Here is a 17,928-nt window from a genome sequence, read left to right on the forward strand (position 1 = left end):
TCAATGGGTGCCACGTCATGCGGGGATTTTAACAGGCCACGTGCTACGTGGCAGTTGTGCCACAGTGCTAGCTGGCCCCTATACTCCTTAGTGCAAAGTTGCCCTTTTGGGTTCATGAAAGTGAAAGACATACAGATTACAGACCCAATGTATCCAGCCCATTTCATTTCATCACCCCAAATATCTTCTTTTCAATTCTCACTCTTACGTATAAATGCCAGCTTTCTTTTACACGGACCAAAATCTTAAATTTTATTTCAATTTTAGCTCTACGGACATCAACAATGATTCTCATCTTTTCTCTCCAAATTGCTGTACTCCTCCGCATCACATTATAATCTCCTCTCTTATTTTTCTCTCTAATCTTTTTTCCAATTTTCTCCATTTTTTGTAGACTCTACTTATTCAAACTGGTCTACATATCATCTATTATTTTATTCACTTTTCTATAATTAATAATTTTTACTTTTACTTTTAACTTTAAATTTTAATTTTAAATAAAAATAAATTTGAATGGCAAAATAAAAAATTCTTTGAATTATAAAATATAATTTCATTAACTAATCAAAATATAATTTCATAAATTAAAATTTGTATTTAAAATCGTCTACGGAACAAATTAACATTTCGTAACATATAAAATTTTAAATATATAATTATAAAAAAATTGTGGCAAATAGCAGCCATATATATATATATATATATGTATGTATGTATGTATGTATGTATATATCATGGCTGCTATTTGCCACAATTGCAAGTGAATTGTGGCGCGTAAACGCCACTCGCCAAGTTATTAGTGCTTGCGCATTTCTAGTTGTTTTTGGAGGATAACCTTTCCTCCCTTCCAACCATGTTTCTCTTCTTTCTCTCCCTTTTCTCCCCTTTAATCTCCACTATTGGAGATACCCTAATTATAACATACATGAAAATTTTTAAAAAGAAAAACGTATTATTTCTTTTAATAGGAAAACGTACAATGACGACTCTATGAGGTTGTATATTGAGTAAACATCATATTGTGACCTTAATTGACAAAAGATCATAAGTAAACCCGCATAAGTTGCTCATAGTTGACTAGCTCAAACAAAGAAGACTAGCTAATAGGTCACTCTAGCTGGGAGTCGAACTTGCAAGATACGAATGACATGGTTTTAAATTTAGTGTGCATTTTGGTGTAGTTGAAGTGGTTCACCACTCTAATTCCAAAAATTTTAACTAGATAGATAGGTAAGAATATGGTGAAACTAAATCAATAAGACTCATTGGACCATTCCTATCGTACCATCACTATTCTAAATGCTCTAATCTCACCGCCGCTTTCTAATATAAAGTTTTAATGTCTTTGTTGTTACAAATCATACTTAATTAACACATAAAGAGCCTATTTGAATGCACCATGTCACGATTTTCTAACTCTCTCTTAACTTTTATATGTGTTCTAGTTTTTTGTCATACCCTTCATATTTTCAATTTTCAAATGAGAAAAACAAATACAAAAGTTTAAGACAAAGTTAATATATAATTCTCACATGAAAACCAATTAAAGTGGCAATTCAATTTTAGAAGACAACTAAGAATTACATTTGCAATATTATATAATTAAGATGCATGCTAAATTTACAAATTGTAAGTTGGTAACTATTTAGAGACAAAAAGTTTTCTTTTTACTCTTTATAGTAAAATTTTTGAGTGGCATATATCATTTTAGGCTTTGAAAAACGAGGTCAATCTTTTCTGGCAGCAATGGTCACCAGGTTTAAAATTTCTGTGGATAATTTTTAAATTTTTTATTCAACCTGTGGGCAAGAGAGTGCGTAGTTCATTAATTGTTTTTTTTTTAATTTTTAATTTTATACTCTCCATCATTATATTGTTGACCAGAAAATTAAAGTTTTGATTAATTATTTTTAATGTAAGAAATAATATTTGACTAAATTAGAAGTCAAATAATACTTAATGCATCACGAAGGAGAAAGTCGTGCAAAGTTAAGGGTGACAATTTTCAACAAGCCACATCTAAATATGCAACATTGCAATTGAGATTATTTTAAATTAAAGTTTTTTTTAAAGCTAAATGAGATGGCATGATAGTTGACATTATAAAAATGATATAACTAATGTACCATATGGTGATGATGAAATTGAAAAATATAATATGGTGATAATTAACAACACAAATATTAATTATAATGATGTGTGAAAAAGTTGTGACGAGAAAAGTACTATATATACTTTCAAAAATAAATTTGAAATTAAATGATGAGTTTGGAAGAAAAATTTTATTTTTAAAATTGAATGATGAGCTTTGCCTTAACTAAAATTTAAATTGACACTTAAATTGTGTGTGTTTGTGTGAGAATATCTTCCCTGAAAAATGTATGGACACATCCGCACCTTCTATCTTTGAGAAAAGAAGGTAGAAGCCCGCATGGGCAGCTCAATTGGTCACATGGGTGAAGTTTGGGAGGAAAGATTAGAGATCGAGTCTCACCCGCCGTAAGGAAGAAGAAATTTAAATTTTTATGTTTGCAATAATTATAAAATGAACTTCGCTCTTAAAAGTTCTCAAAATTTATAAATTGATCACTTTGTTATTATTATTTTTTTTTGCTAAATATTTCAACCATTAATGAAGCCTGATTGACGACTAAGATTAGACATCACTTTTTACGGGGGATGGGAGCATTGTTATCGTTTGATCCTACCATATATATATAGGGTAGGGTTTCAGTGAGACCACTTGCTTAGGTAAGATCGTGAGATCACATCTTGTGCATCCATGTAATACTTTTTAATGGTCTAGATTGATTGACACACACACACTTCGTTCGCACACATTTAATCACCGTTTGCACACACTTCAACTTGAAATCTTAATTAATCTAGACCATTAAAAATTTTTGAAATCAAATCTTGTACATCAATCACCGTTCGCACACATTTAATCACCCTTTGCACATATTTAATCGTCGTGCGCACACACTTAATCACCATTCACACACATTTTATTACCGTTCGCACACACTTCAACTTAGCATCTTAAATCAATCTAGACCATTAAATTATTAAATGGATGCACAAGATCTGATCTCACGATCTTACCTAAACAAGTGATCTCATATGGTCCTAACTCTCTCTCTCTCTCTCTCTCTCTATATATATATATATATATATATAGGGTCATAATCAGGTGTGGCTGCCCCTTAACGTGCGGTCAGTGTGGGCGCACCACTATGTATACAAATATACACGACTCAATGTTAGAAAATGCACCGCACAAATACGCATTATCAAAAACACACCACTAGGTATGCAAATATACACCACACAGTATTAGCAATTGCACCATTAGGGGCAGTGGAGTTATTGTGCATTATTTTGGGTGTGTGGTATATTTTTTGGTGTTTTTGTGTATTTTCATTGTGGTGCGTTTTCTAACATTGAGTGGTGCATTTTATAACATTGAGTGGTGCGAATCGCACCGACCGCACGGGAAGGCGCGACCACATTTATATATATATATATATATATATATATATATATATATATATATATATATATATATATGCTTAACATTTGCATCATAAATAATATATATCCACTTTTTATTTTCTCTATTATTGTGCTTTCCCCTCGTTACTTTCACGAGCATTTTTCCTCTCGTTACTTTCACGAGCTTTTCATTTTCATTAGCATAAATCGTTTAGTTTGGTTTCGGCACGTGTTGGATCTTATCTTGGGCGAGCAAAAAAGAATAATGACGAATACCCAGATCTTTGATGAAGCTTTAAGCTTCCTGAAGGAACATAGCTTCGTAGTTATGAAACAGTCTGCGATTTAAGTTTTCTATAGCATAGTTAGAAAAGTTGTTTCTATGTCTTACTGTAAGGAATGGTTTACCATTTCATTGATCGTTGATATAAACGTTTTATGTTATGAATTAATGGAATAACTACGTTTATCTTAAAAAAAAATAATAAAACATATAATGAACAATTAAATTAATTACTTTTAAAAAATTACATATTTAACGTGATAAATTTAAATTCATTTATCATTTCAATGTCATTTTATACTTATGTCATTATGACATATTCATTGACATTATTAGTTAAACGTACAAGTTGATGCCCACATTGTGCTTTCTTATGGCATGTTGATAGTTTTAGTTAAATGAAGTACCCCGTAATAATTAATGCGCATGTGATATATTTTGATTAAACTTGGTGCGTTGTGTACATATAATAAACACTTTTTATATTGGTGATTAGATATAATACCAACAGAAAATGTCAACAGTACAGTACAGGAATTGCGACTGCTATTATTGTGGACTGCACAACTACATACTCTGTAATTGTGACTACAATCATATATTCCATTGGAAAACAATAAAACAGTACAAGTTGCAGTAGTACTGTGGTCATCACCCCGTTGACCAAAACCATTTCGGAATACCATGCATGCATGCTGATCGGATAAGTCTAGCTACCACAATTTGTTTGCTTATAACTTCATCAATTTATTAACTCCACTGTTGAAATTAACAATTAAATAATAGGATTCCAAGTCAAATTTTGAAATTATAAATTTCTATTAATTTGTTCGTAATTATAAGGTTCCAAATCCGATTCCTAGTCAAAGTTGTCTATTGACATAATGATTTGAGACTTTGAACCAGTCAGCTATGAACAACTTAAACTATTTTAACTTCTTATGGTCTTTTATTAGTTCAGAAGATAGATTGGACTTCATTTGGAGTGCACATTTGAGTAGTGTTTGTGAGCTTTCTTGTAAATTAACTAAAAGTCTAAATATATTATCTCTCTCTCACACACATTCAACAACATCCCCTCTTAAACCTACATTATAATATTTGTACTCAACTCTTTTCTTTTCTTTTTTTTTTTTTTTGTTTTTTTTGGTATTTGGATTAATAATTTTTTTCTAAAAAATTTCGGAGTACTCAACAAATATAAAGTAGCTATAACAAATATCACAAGCGGGATGAAATGATTCTCCCAAATGGGATGTCATGAGTTCGAGCCTAAGTGGGATATTAACTTATTGGACTTTAGTAAGTTGAGAAAGGCTATGTGGACAGATACTCCATGTAACAGGGTCAATAGTACTAAAAAAAAAAACACATATCCCATGCCATGTCATTACGAAATTAAAGATAGAAAAGTAATATGTGACAAAAACACCACCATTATCTTTTTTCAACGAAAGACACAAAAGATAATAGAAATTACAAGATTCTTGAATAATCGTATATTAATAGAGAATTTTTTTTTTCTTAAAAGTGAGTTATTGGTAAAGATCATAATTAAGAGTAAAGAGACAAGCCCTTATTTGCATATCATCAGAACTATTCAAGAATTGTTCATAGAGATCAGAGACTAACACATGTATGGACTAGATGAAAAAATTTTGACCATAGGATTTTGATGTACCACAAAAATGTTTGTGTCTCCTCTTAGCCATGATTATTTTAAATTGACGTTACCACATTTTACTTTATTTTTTTTAAAAATTTTTTATTCTTGTATTCAGAAGAAGATATATTATTAAAATAAAATCCATTATAACAGCTAAATTTTATTCTTATAAAGTGAACAAATATCTAACATATTATAATGTTGTATTGGGTATATATGTATGACATAGATATAAAATATAAAACAGGTTAGAGATTAAAAAAAAAAAGAAGTTATTGTTGCACCGCAGAAATGTCCAATAAGTTGTCACAATTCAAGTCGCCGACCTAAAGTCAAGACATCTCCATCCAGTCTCCACAGAGTAAAGCAAAGGAGAAAAGGAGGTGCTGTGGGAATGGGAGATCAATTACTTCATCTGATCTGGTCTCTGGGCTGCATTGAAAGTTGAAAAATGAGAACACCACTCCGTACTAGGAATTGAGTAGCTGCATAATCTAGATAGATATGCACCAGCTTTAATGTCTGTGTATGTACATATGGGGGCATGGGGGGCTATAAAGTATAGCCATAACATAAGAAAAGTTGCACCATAATTTGAGCCTTTTTTACTCAAGCTTCCACAGGCCACTCACGTCATCACAATGCCTTAGATTTTTTATTTATTTATTTTTTGTTTTAAATTTTTTAAAATCTTGTCTTCGATTTCTCTTCACATATTCTTTTTATTTTTTGAGAAAACATTTTGCCTATTACTCTAATAAGCATTGTGTTTTTTTTTTTTTTAATACAACTAATTCTATTACATTGTAGTATCTGTTCATACATACTAGCTTGATCTTATGACTTCCCGTATGGGAGAGCCATTACATGTCATTTGAGCACAAGGCTGATGGCTAATAAGCAGTGTGTTATTATCATGTTTAATATTCAATTTTTAATTGTATTAATTGGCCGAATTTGGTAACTTACATGGGTAGCTAATTAATTGGTTTTTGAATGACAAATTGTGTGTAAAGACACATGATCGAGCCCTCTAGTCATTGTGTAAAGGTTTAATCTTTTGTGGTGTGGCTCTTTGTGAGTACCAGGCACGGGTCTCCACCTAATGGGTCGCTGAATCATTGTAAATTGTAATTGCTCCTCCACAATTCGGCCTGTTGAACCAGAGTGTAGTGTCCTTGAGGGAAAGGCTTTCGCTTTTTGTGGATAAATTGTAATATTCAAAAATGAGGGTGCTGAATTGTAATGGGCCGCTGAATCATTCAACACCTTATTAGCAGCTTGACTCGGTTACCCTCAGTTTTGTGCATTGTGAAGGTAATATGTTGGCTCACGTGTGGCTAAGAAATCTTTATGTTAAACGAGCAACGAGTTGGTTGAGTGTTTTGATTTAATTCCTCATTGTCTTTTTAGTTTGGTTTGTACGAACACTTTGATTAATATATGAGTTTCTTTGTGTTTGTTTTCAAAAAAAAAAAAAAAAAATCCACCACATGCACTTTTTTGTTTGCAAATGTCACTAAAGTAGTAAAGTGTCCATTTTGTTTTAATGGGACTTAAACCTTCATGTTAGAGCAATCATTATATCACAGACCATGGTTCACCTTGTAAGGTGAACTGATAAGCACCCAAGATAACTAGAATTAAGGGTCTAAGATGGGATTATTTAGTAACGTTTAGCATCTTTTTGTGAATTATTTATGGCGTTTTGTGCTCTAATGCATAGGTTTATAGGTCCCGGGAATCAATTGGCAAGGCATGAGGACTTAACGAGCAAACGAAGTAAGGAAGAAAAGCCCGGGGTAGTGCTGAACACCTCTCCATGCGTGGAGCCTGCATGGATCTTTTCCAGTGATGATCCACGTCGGGCCTCCACGAGTGGAGCTCGCGTGGACTGGAGGTGCGAGAGCAATTAATGTTAGGAGTTATATTGGGAAGGCTATTTAAAGGCTTAGTTAGGAAATTTTTAGAATAATTCATTTTTCCAGATTATAATTTTAGATTAGCATTTTACTTTGGAGAGCATTGTAGAGAGAGAAATGAGATATCTTAGAAGATTTTCATCAATTGATTCAAGTTTGAAGGAACAATTCTACATTGAAGCTTGTAATTAGATTCTCCTAGGTAACCTTCATTTCTATTCTAGTTTCTATTTCAGTTTTGATTGCAATTCTTATTCCTTACATAAGATGAGTAGGTAATTTCTCTAGAGGGATTGAATTGTGTAAAGTTGTAATGCCTAGTGTTGATCTTTCATTCTCAATTGTGAAAATTGATTACTATAATTGGAATCCTTATTCTTGCTTCTTGATTGTAGGGAAACCTCCACAATGCACAAAACTGAGGGTAACCGAGTGTAGTGTACGTCAATTGTAATATTCAAATATGTTTGTGTCTCCTCTTAGCCATGATTAGTAGGAAGGTGTTGAAGTCTAAGTGTTCGATGAAATGCCTCTAATGCTTTTGGTTGCCTAATAAGCATTCCTATGCTAGAGAGCCCTAGTACACTACTTGTGGAAAGGAATCGAGATCAAACACCCTTGACACTAGTACAGATCTGGGCATCCGCTACCCTTGTAAAGGGCTTTCCGCTACCCTTCTAGAAGGGTAGCGGATGCGAGGGTCGCTGAAAGCTATCAGCTTTCCGCTACCCTTGTGGAAGGGTAGTGGATGATTGCCTATCCGCTACCCTTCTATCTGTAGAAGGGTAGCGGATACTTTTTTTTGTTTTTTTTTATTCGATAAGCATCCGCTACCCTTCTATCTGTAGAAGGGTAGCGGATGCAATTATATTTTATTTTTTTAATTATTCATCCTCTACCCTTCCTTCCTAAGAAGGGTAGCGGATTATTTATTTTATTTTTAAAATTAATTTATTAAATTTAAAATTTTCAAAATTATTTTAAATATCCTGAACAGAATTATATATACTCACAAATTAACCATCAACACAATGCTAATCATCAACATAATATTATCACACATACACTTTTAACACCTGCAATATAATAATCTCACAATATAATCCACCTAAATACTTTATAATAAGTTATAATAATTTATAAACAAAAGATAATACTTAATCTAAAAACAAGTTACATGCACTCTGAAGAGTATGTTGCCTATGACTTCAATTTCCCATATCCAATTTCTTCCTCTACACACTCTACCATCTGCCCCCTGCTAATGATTCATCACCATCCTCCATTTTTATTTATGAAAACAAATGAAGTTAAGAAAAAAAAATTAAGTAATAACAGATTTTGCACACAAGTTCAGTGCATCTTAGAAACAGGAAAAAAGAAAATTAAGAATGAATGAGCCATAACTTCTAACCTCAGAATTTGCCTTTTCAACATCTTCTACACACTCTTCAGGCCATGCCCTTGAATTTTAATCTATGCATCATCAAGTAATGCAAAATACACAAAACAATAAATTATTAATTAGTAACACATTTTGCAAAGAGGTTCGTTCACCACCTAATATTTTTATTAAAAAAGAATGAACAAGTCAGAGCTAATTCCTTCTAACCTCAAAATTTTCTTTTCCAAAATTCTTCTTTAGCTTCGCTTGAATATCCCTAGCAGAAGCAACAATGGAAGGGCGGTGGCTAAATAGTACCTGGATATGCAAAAACGTAAATGTAGAACTCAATTAAAATATAAGGTCCAATAAAGCATTAAGTCAAATAAGCAGCTTGGAGTAGTTTTACTAGCTAAGATTTTTAAGTTCTTTGTACTGGATATAAATTTTTTTGGCATTATTGGGATACATACTGGCATACTATAAGTAAACCAACTGACTCATTTAAATTATATTCACATTAACATGTTCCTTTGTGGTATTTAAATAACAATTAAGTTTTCTGCAAAATTTGTTTATACATAAAGCACTTGCGGTAAGCTAAATTTCAAATAGGGGAAACCTTGCTCACCAGTGTTCATATTTACCAACTTTACGCTTGATTTTCGGTTGATTCATGATCAAACAACCAGTGAATTCTTCTTAAAACCGCAACTCCTATACCATATTATTCACACTTTCTGTCAGGTTCCAGCTGATTATATAACAAATTACTAAAACCTAATAACAAGTTCAACAAAATAGAATATGTTTTGGTTCTGTTAATCATTAGAAAACTATGGTATGATGAGCATTCCAGCTGGCAATCTTGAAAATCAAAGTAAATTCTTTCTAGAAGTCCTCCACATTCAACATGGGTTTCATAAATTGGAATTAAAAGAATTGATGCAACTTCCTGGGGATAGTCAGAACCTATAATAAACTACCTAATCTCTGTTGATTTGAAATTCACATTGCCCCTACCCATTATTCAACTAAAAGCAGTTGAATAGCAATAACACATTTCACTTTTGTTTATTCCACTAGGGAGAATCAAGACGTCTCAGCCTTCTGATGAATTAATTGCCTCATAATATTTTAGATTGTTTCAAGAGATTAAACCCTAAACCCTACTCCACACTCTTATAACTTGAACAATAAAATACAACAAGACAAAAAAACAAAAAGTAATATAGCTTTCTTACTCACCTAATAATCCATGATCCACCTGTGACAAATGCCACAACAGATGTCAAATAGGGGAAACCTTGCTCTAACCATAGTATCTAAATTCAAGCACATTTCACCAAGACAAGAAGAGCTTGGAAAATCAAACTACATACACAACAAGGTATATTCCACAGGTGCATCAAACTAACAACAGGATTTTGAAGTTTAAATTTTGTTTCAGCATATCTACCTACAAATTTTTATCAAAAAAGGGGTAGGAAGGATGGGGGATATCTCTGTATTGCAACACCAGCTACTGGAAAACACCAAAATTTCACTCATTCAGTGATTGTTAAGATGGAATTCACTTGAATTTCGGTGCTTTTGAAGATCCCTTTTTGAAGGTCCATGCTGCCAATGCATTAAGACCACTGATTTTCAATACAATCAGTAATGGAATAATAAGTAATCACTATTTTATACACGTCCATTAAACTACACATACAGGGAAAATAAATGCCAAGAAAGGGAGAGCAGTCTTGCATATAGCATACTAGTCCTAGAAGTTAACATCTGAACTCAACCAAATAGTAAGGAAATAACCCCCAAGATAATCCTTTATAAAAGGAAATAACCAATAAATAAACCTGCCTGCAGCATCTCCTCTCAGAAAAAATGTATAAACCGCAGCCATTAATACTACAAGCTAACTTAAACAAACTTAATTACATTATTACATATTAGAGCTAACCACAAATATAAATGCTATACAAAAGCTTACACTAAAATTTCCTTTTTCATATTTTGTCTTCCCCAAGGAAATCAAAGGGAAAAAGGAGCAAAGGAATCAAAGTCTCCAAAATCTTACTTACTTTTCCTTTTTCTCATATCACCCTTTTCGTCATCCAACTACCCACACAACTCCAAACACACCCACAATGTTGGTCCTATCATTTTATAGGCTCGGGGAAAATAAAAAAACAAGGGCTCAATACCCTATAATTACTCAATTTATTTTCATTTTTTTCACATAAATGTTATTTAGATAAACTTGTATAAAATAATTATTATAAATTGATCTTAAAAAATAAAAGAACAAAAGTACCTGTTGAGTGCTTGCACTCAAAGATAAGAGATATTTATTCTACTTATTTCATAGATCCGGCTTTCAATTCCTTCATAATAAAAGATTAAAAAATTAAAAAACAAAAATAAAATCAATCCTCAAATAATAAAACTAATAAATTTACAATTTCATTTTACTCAAGAATCCTAAATAGAATTAAAAAGACAAATAAAATTCTTAATTCTTAAGATTAACTGGTTAAGAATCCTAAATAGAATTAAAAGATAGATAAAATTCCTAATTATTAAGGTTAACTAGTTAAATAGATTTAAAAGACAATTAGAATACCTATTACTTTGATTAATGGAATTGAAGTACAATTCGGCAGTTTGCAAAGAATATCCAGAGAATTTAGATAATTACTAATTAGAGGCTATTTAGTCTATTTTGAACAATTGCAGTTTGTAGAGAATGAGAAAAACCAAAGTCCAGAGAGTGAGACAAAACGGAATAATGAATTTTGAATACAGAAAGAATACCCTTGAAGTAGTGGCGGTGGATCGAAATAGACTGCGACGGTGGACACAAACAGAGAATTTAGATAATTACATGATGATTATAAGAATTAATTTTAACAAAAAAAAAAAACCTGCTGCGGTGGATGGAACTCGCTCGCAGAAGCAGCGGCGGTGCGGCTTAGGTCATCGACTTTGGTGGAGACGATGGAGGCAGCGGCGTGGGTGGCTGATGAGGGAGATATTGGAGTCTTTAGCTTGGTGTAGGCGTCGGCATTTGTCCGAGGCTGAGGGAGGCGCCGGTGTCGTGGGAGGATGAGGGAGGCGCCGGCGTTGTGGGAAGATGAGGGAGGCGCCGGCGTGGGAGGATGAGGGAGGAGAACGACTTTTGAGGATGAGGGAGGCGAACGACGCAGATCTGTGAAGGCGGAGGTCGATAAGGTACTAAGGTAGAGGACTAGGGCAGATCTGGTTTTGATTTTTATTTTTTGTTTTTCTTTTTAATTAATTTTGTTCCGCTGCCCCGGGTAGTGGATACATATAAATATCCGCTGCCCTTTCCCTTAGAAAGGGTAGCGGAAAGTCCATCACGTGTTTTTTTTTAACCGCTACCCTTGTATTTGAAAGGGTAGCTATTTCTTATTCATTTATTTACAAGTATGCCATCGCCCCTTTTTTTTTAACAATACACTACCCTTGTTTAAAGAAGGGTAGCCTAAAGCCCTATTTCTTTGCTCTATTTTGTACTAGTGTGAATAACCAATATTAGGTGAATCAATGCTCCCTTGCAATAGACACACAATGAGGCATCACAACCAAGCACGATTCGTTCTCTTGTTTCTTCCAATTGATTGTTTCATTACTTGTTCACTTAGTTGCTAGATTTCTCCACAACAATTGATTTTCATTTGTGCACATGGCATCCTCTTGTGATCACTATGCATCCTTTCGAATAAACGCTAAGTAATCTTCCGACTTGCTTCCTTCGAGATCGACACTCGGGGAGTTTATCTCTTCATTTTAACCTGATATACCGTAATTTCACCCCACTAAAAATACAAGTTTCAGAATGGCGCCTTTGCTGAGGACGCAATAGGTTGTCATTACTTAGCTTTTATTTGATTGAATGCTTGTGTGAATTGAGTGTTTTCATTTTTGTTTCATTTTCTTTTGCTTGTTGCTTACCCTCTCTTGACTACTTTTAGTCAAAAGAGGATTGTTTGCTTTCTTTCTTGTGCTATCTTGAACGGTAAAATGCACACAAGAGCAAAAGGTAATCAAGGCTTACTTCCATATATCCCAAAAATAAACAAGGCAACTCGAAGGAAGAACATCCAAGCCGAGGACATGGCTTCCACAGGTGCCAATAGAGGTTCACAAGGAAGAGGAGTCCCTAATCAAACACCACCACCACCACCAATTCCAAACAACTCACTCGGAGTACCAAATCCGTTGGAGCCTACATTAGAAGAGCCTAATGTTGATCACATAGGATATTCGGATCCAATACAAGTTGAGGAATACTATGAGATGCCCCATGATCAAAGGAGGTCGATTTACGACTATATGACCCCGAATTCAACATGCACAACTCAATCTACATACCACCGCTTGAGAATGTTAACTTCCACGTGCATCCTTCTGTCCTAACTTTTGTGCAAAATAGTTCGTTTGACGGACTACCATCGGAGGATCCGCACATGCACATTACGAGGTTCATTAGAGCTTGCGGCATGTTCCGTCAAGAAGGCATGAGTGATGAGGTGATAAGGCCAAAACTATTCCCATTTTTCGTTATTGGGGAAGCTTCACGTTGGTTGGATAGTCAAGACGACCATCATTTTTGCTCGTGGCAACAACTCCACAAAAGAATTCATGAATGAATTCTTTCCTCTCACCAAGACAATGAAGATAAGGAGACAAATTCAAGAATTTAAACAAGGTTTGAAAGCTTGGGTGAGGCTTGGAGGAGATTTAAGGTCTTGAAGAGACAATGCTCGCACGACCTTATGCATCCTTGAGATGTGGTGAGTTCATTCTACAGAGGATTATCGAATGAAGGAAAAATGCTCTTTGTTTCTTCATCAAGGGGAGCATTTGTTTCCTTAGCATTACCCGAAGAGGAGGGGCTAATTGAGCGAATTTCGCGTAATACTTCCTTTTGGTATGAAAAGAGGGATGATCACGCCAGCATGTATGAACTAAAGGGCAATGTAGCTAATGAGGTGAAAATTAAAGCAATGAACCATGAGATAAAAATACTACAATCTATGGTGGAGAAGATAGATGTGAAGGCAAAGCCGTGCATGGCATTGACGCTCTATTGCAATATATGTGGTGGTCCTCATGATACAAACGCTTGTACGTTGCCCTCCGCATCGGAGCATGTGGAGGCGGTTGAATATCAATGAGGAGCAAATTTTAATGCCTATGGTGGAGGAAATCAAAGTCAAAACCAAGGGTGGAAGCAAGGCGAAGGATTGCAACAGAATGGAGGTTTCCAAGGGAGACAAGGCTATAACCAAGGTGGCAAACCCACCTATGGTTAAGGTGAGAAGGGCCGAATTGCTTATGGCCCACCTCAAGGACATGTTGTTCAAATGTCTCACTATAGACCAAGCTTTCCATCCCATTTGGATCATGCTCAACGGGAATGTCTTTGAAGTAATTCACTAGGTTCGGGGCCATGAAAAAGTCAGGAGACGATGCATACGATCAACGGGAAGAAGAACCGACCGTAGCACACTCGAAACCAACCCGAGCAAGCAAAGGAGCAAAAAGGACGGGGAAATACCGACCGTGGCACACTCGAAACCAACCCGAGCAAGCAAAGGAGCAAAAAGGACGGGGAAATACCGACCGTGACACACTCGAAACCAACCCGAGCAAGCAAAGGAGCAAAAAGGAGAGGGAAATACCCTGTCCACGCAAGCCCCACGCGTGGAGCTGGCGTGGAACCTTTCTAGTAGATCTCCATGCCAAGCGTCCACGCGTGGACATGGCGTGGACGGGCAACTTATGCCTAGCGCAGGAAGTATTTAAAGAAGAGCAATTTTAGCTTGGAGGGGAGTTCAATTCAGTTTCTACACAAGGGCGGGAACTTGTGTTTGTGTTTTGTTCTTGCTTCTTCGTCACTGTTTTTGTTGTTATTCAAATTACAGTTATATTTTAGTTAAAAAAAAAACTATAACGGGATTGGACGGACGGAACGGCATCCGTCCAGTCACCCGTCCACTAACATAAACAATACGGCGTCGTTTCCAACCAGGGCCACCCTAGTCCACGGTATAAGGATTGTTAGACAAATGCTTAGATCTCTAACTTTTATTTTCAATTTTAATGGCCTTTTTTCTCACGATCTTCCTTGATTGCTATATCTGACATAGTCCAATTTCAGACCTTAACTTTGTAAATATATTTCCATATAGAGCTTTAAAGTCAGGACTAAATGTGATACAAATTAAATAGTCATGCACCTAATAATATACAAATTTTAATAGTGAATGACTAAAATTGATACATGTATTATAGTCGAGGGACTGAAAATGATATTTTCTCTTTATTATTATTATGATTTGAGTTCATATTACTAATCTGCTTTATTTTATTGGCCCCTATTTCTTCTAAATTTTCTTTTCTTTATGAAATCTTATAAGTTGAAGAACGGAACCGATTTAAACTTTTGATTTTGAGTGAAAAGAGTTAATACCTCTTATGGTCCTCCAAGTATTAGCGATTTACCAGTTGTGGTCACTCGACTTTTAAATGACCTCCAATGGTCCTCCAAGTTTTAAAAAATAACCACCCGTGGTCCTAATTCTTAAAATAGCCCGAGTTTAAAATGACCACGATACGTCCTAAAAGGACCATGGATNGCACACTCGAAACCAACCCGAGCAAGCAAAGGAGCAAAAAGGACGGGGAAATACCGACCGTGACACACTCGAAACCAACCCGAGCAAGCAAAGGAGCAAAAAGGAGAGGGAAATACCCTGTCCACGCAAGCCCCACGCGTGGAGCTGGCGTGGAACCTTTCTAGTAGATCTCCATGCCAAGCGTCCACGCGTGGACATGGCGTGGACGGGCAACTTATGCCTAGCGCAGGAAGTATTTAAAGAAGAGCAATTTTAGCTTGGAGGGGAGTTCAATTCAGTTTCTACACAAGGGCGGGAACTTGTGTTTGTGTTTTGTTCTTGCTTCTTCGTCACTGTTTTTGTTGTTATTCAAATTACAGTTATATTTTAGTTAAAAAAAAAACTATAACGGGATTGGACGGACGGAACGGCATCCGTCCAGTCACCCGTCCACTAACATAAACAATACGGCGTCGTTTCCAACCAGGGCCACCCTAGTCCACGGTATAAGGATTGTTAGACAAATGCTTAGATCTCTAACTTTTATTTTCAATTTTAATGGCCTTTTTTCTCACGATCTTCCTTGATTGCTATATCTGACATAGTCCAATTTCAGACCTTAACTTTGTAAATATATTTCCATATAGAGCTTTAAAGTCAGGACTAAATGTGATACAAATTAAATAGTCATGCACCTAATAATATACAAATTTTAATAGTGAATGACTAAAATTGATACATGTATTATAGTCGAGGGACTGAAAATGATATTTTCTCTTTATTATTATTATGATTTGAGTTCATATTACTAATCTGCTTTATTTTATTGGCCCCTATTTCTTCTAAATTTTCTTTTCTTTATGAAATCTTATAAGTTGAAGAACGGAACCGATTTAAACTTTTGATTTTGAGTGAAAAGAGTTAATACCTCTTATGGTCCTCCAAGTATTAGCGATTTACCAGTTGTGGTCACTCGACTTTTAAATGACCTCCAATGGTCCTCCAAGTTTTAAAAAATAACCACCCGTGGTCCTAATTCTTAAAATAGCCCGAGTTTAAAATGACCACGATACGTCCTAAAAGGACCATGGATGGTTATTTTTTAAAACTTGAAGGACTATTGGAGGTCATTTAAAAGTCGATGGACTACAGCTGGTAAATCGCTAGTACTCGGAGGACCATTGAGGGTATTAACTCGAGTGAAAACATAGAAAGTATCAAATGCTCCCATTGATCTTCCTAATTTAATGGATTTAATAAATCAGATGGCAGTATATATATATATATATAAAAGAAAATTTTAGAGTGGTTGCCCACTGGAGGTGCTGTAAAAATTACTATGCTAGAAACCCATACGAAGGATTTGTGGTCGTGGCATGGGCTACTTGTATTTGATTCGGACTTTTTAAATACATATGGAAATACAAAAATGAGAAATCAACACTTGTGCGCCCGTTGCATGGTGCAACGCAAGAAGCAACATTTAATCATAATATAAACGGCAACATTTAATCATAATATAAACGCCCTTACAAAGGGCAAATTATTTTAATTTGTTTTTATCTATTGCTCTTTTTCAAGTGTAAAGATGGCAATAATGTTTGATAAATATGTAGTAGTGACTTTGTTAATTTAATAATTTATACTTGTCATATTGCTTATTGCTTTCTTCTTCCCAAGTTCTTCCAAAATTTGCTTTTCTTTCCAAAATCTTGCAGGTTGAAGAATGAGATGATTTAAATTTCTAATTTTGAATGACCCCAAAGAAAGTAGCAAATTGATTAAACCTCTTCATTGTCCTTCACTAGATCGATATATACTATAACTATCACATTTCTACTATTATACATATGAGGATGTTAATTGGAGCCAAACTAGCTATACCCTCATCAGCATGTTGTTCTTGCAATAATCTTGGAGAAACTCGATTATACTTTTTAAATTCCGGTCAAAGCTTAGCGTTGTTCGAGCAGCAATTCATAACAAGCTTTTGAAGGTCCTCGTAGCCCATCCTATTGATAATTATAATAATGATGTTATTAAAAAACAATGAACAAGATATAAAAGTATGAAACCATATATATTTAATATAATTCTGTAGGTATCTCGAAATTGAATTCCCGGATCTAACAGTTTCATAACAAAAATACAAAGCTATATACATATACAAAAGACTAAAGACTTCTAGGGTCTTGACGATTCAGAAAGATGATGAACTGTTGGAACATCTCCTTTAATATAAATAAAAATTTTAATTAATTCTAAAATTGGAATTAAATAAAAAATAAGAATTAAAGAAAATTTTTACCTCTGGGGAGGTCCACATCCCAAAATTATCTCCATAATCTGTCTGGAGAATGAAATCTCCAACCTAAACCACAAGTTCAAAAAATATAATATCAAAAATCAATATTTGAAGCTTCGAACCCAAGATTACTATACCAAACCAAATAAACAAACTCAACCCTTATTTAATTTTCTGTACATATAATATTAATTTATAAGCATTAGAAATAAGTAAAACTACTTACTCG

General features: G+C 34.5%; 1 long non-coding RNA gene across 5 annotated transcripts; it reads right to left on the reverse strand.

Annotated features, from left to right (window-relative positions):
• Positions 1-8,382: 8,382 nt before the first annotated feature.
• On the reverse strand, positions 8,383-12,129 carry LOC116015253. 5 transcript variants are annotated; one of them, XR_004097587.1, is made up of 8 exons: positions 11,675-12,129; positions 11,565-11,595; positions 11,065-11,134; positions 9,999-10,017; positions 9,382-9,467; positions 8,979-9,068; positions 8,781-8,842; positions 8,383-8,624 (listed from the first exon to the last, which is right to left on the reverse strand). It is a non-coding gene; the product is annotated as an uncharacterized LOC116015253 (long non-coding RNA). The 5 variants fall into 5 exon arrangements; XR_004097588.1 differs by having other exon boundaries at positions 8,383-8,627; XR_004097585.1 differs by having other exon boundaries at positions 8,383-8,646.
• Between the last annotated feature and the right edge of the window lie 5,799 nt (positions 12,130-17,928).

The sequence above is a fragment of the Ipomoea triloba genome, chromosome 4, assembly GCF_003576645.1.
Source record: "Ipomoea triloba cultivar NCNSP0323 chromosome 4, ASM357664v1".
In the NCBI taxonomy this organism is placed as follows: Eukaryota; Viridiplantae; Streptophyta; class Magnoliopsida; order Solanales; family Convolvulaceae; genus Ipomoea; species Ipomoea triloba.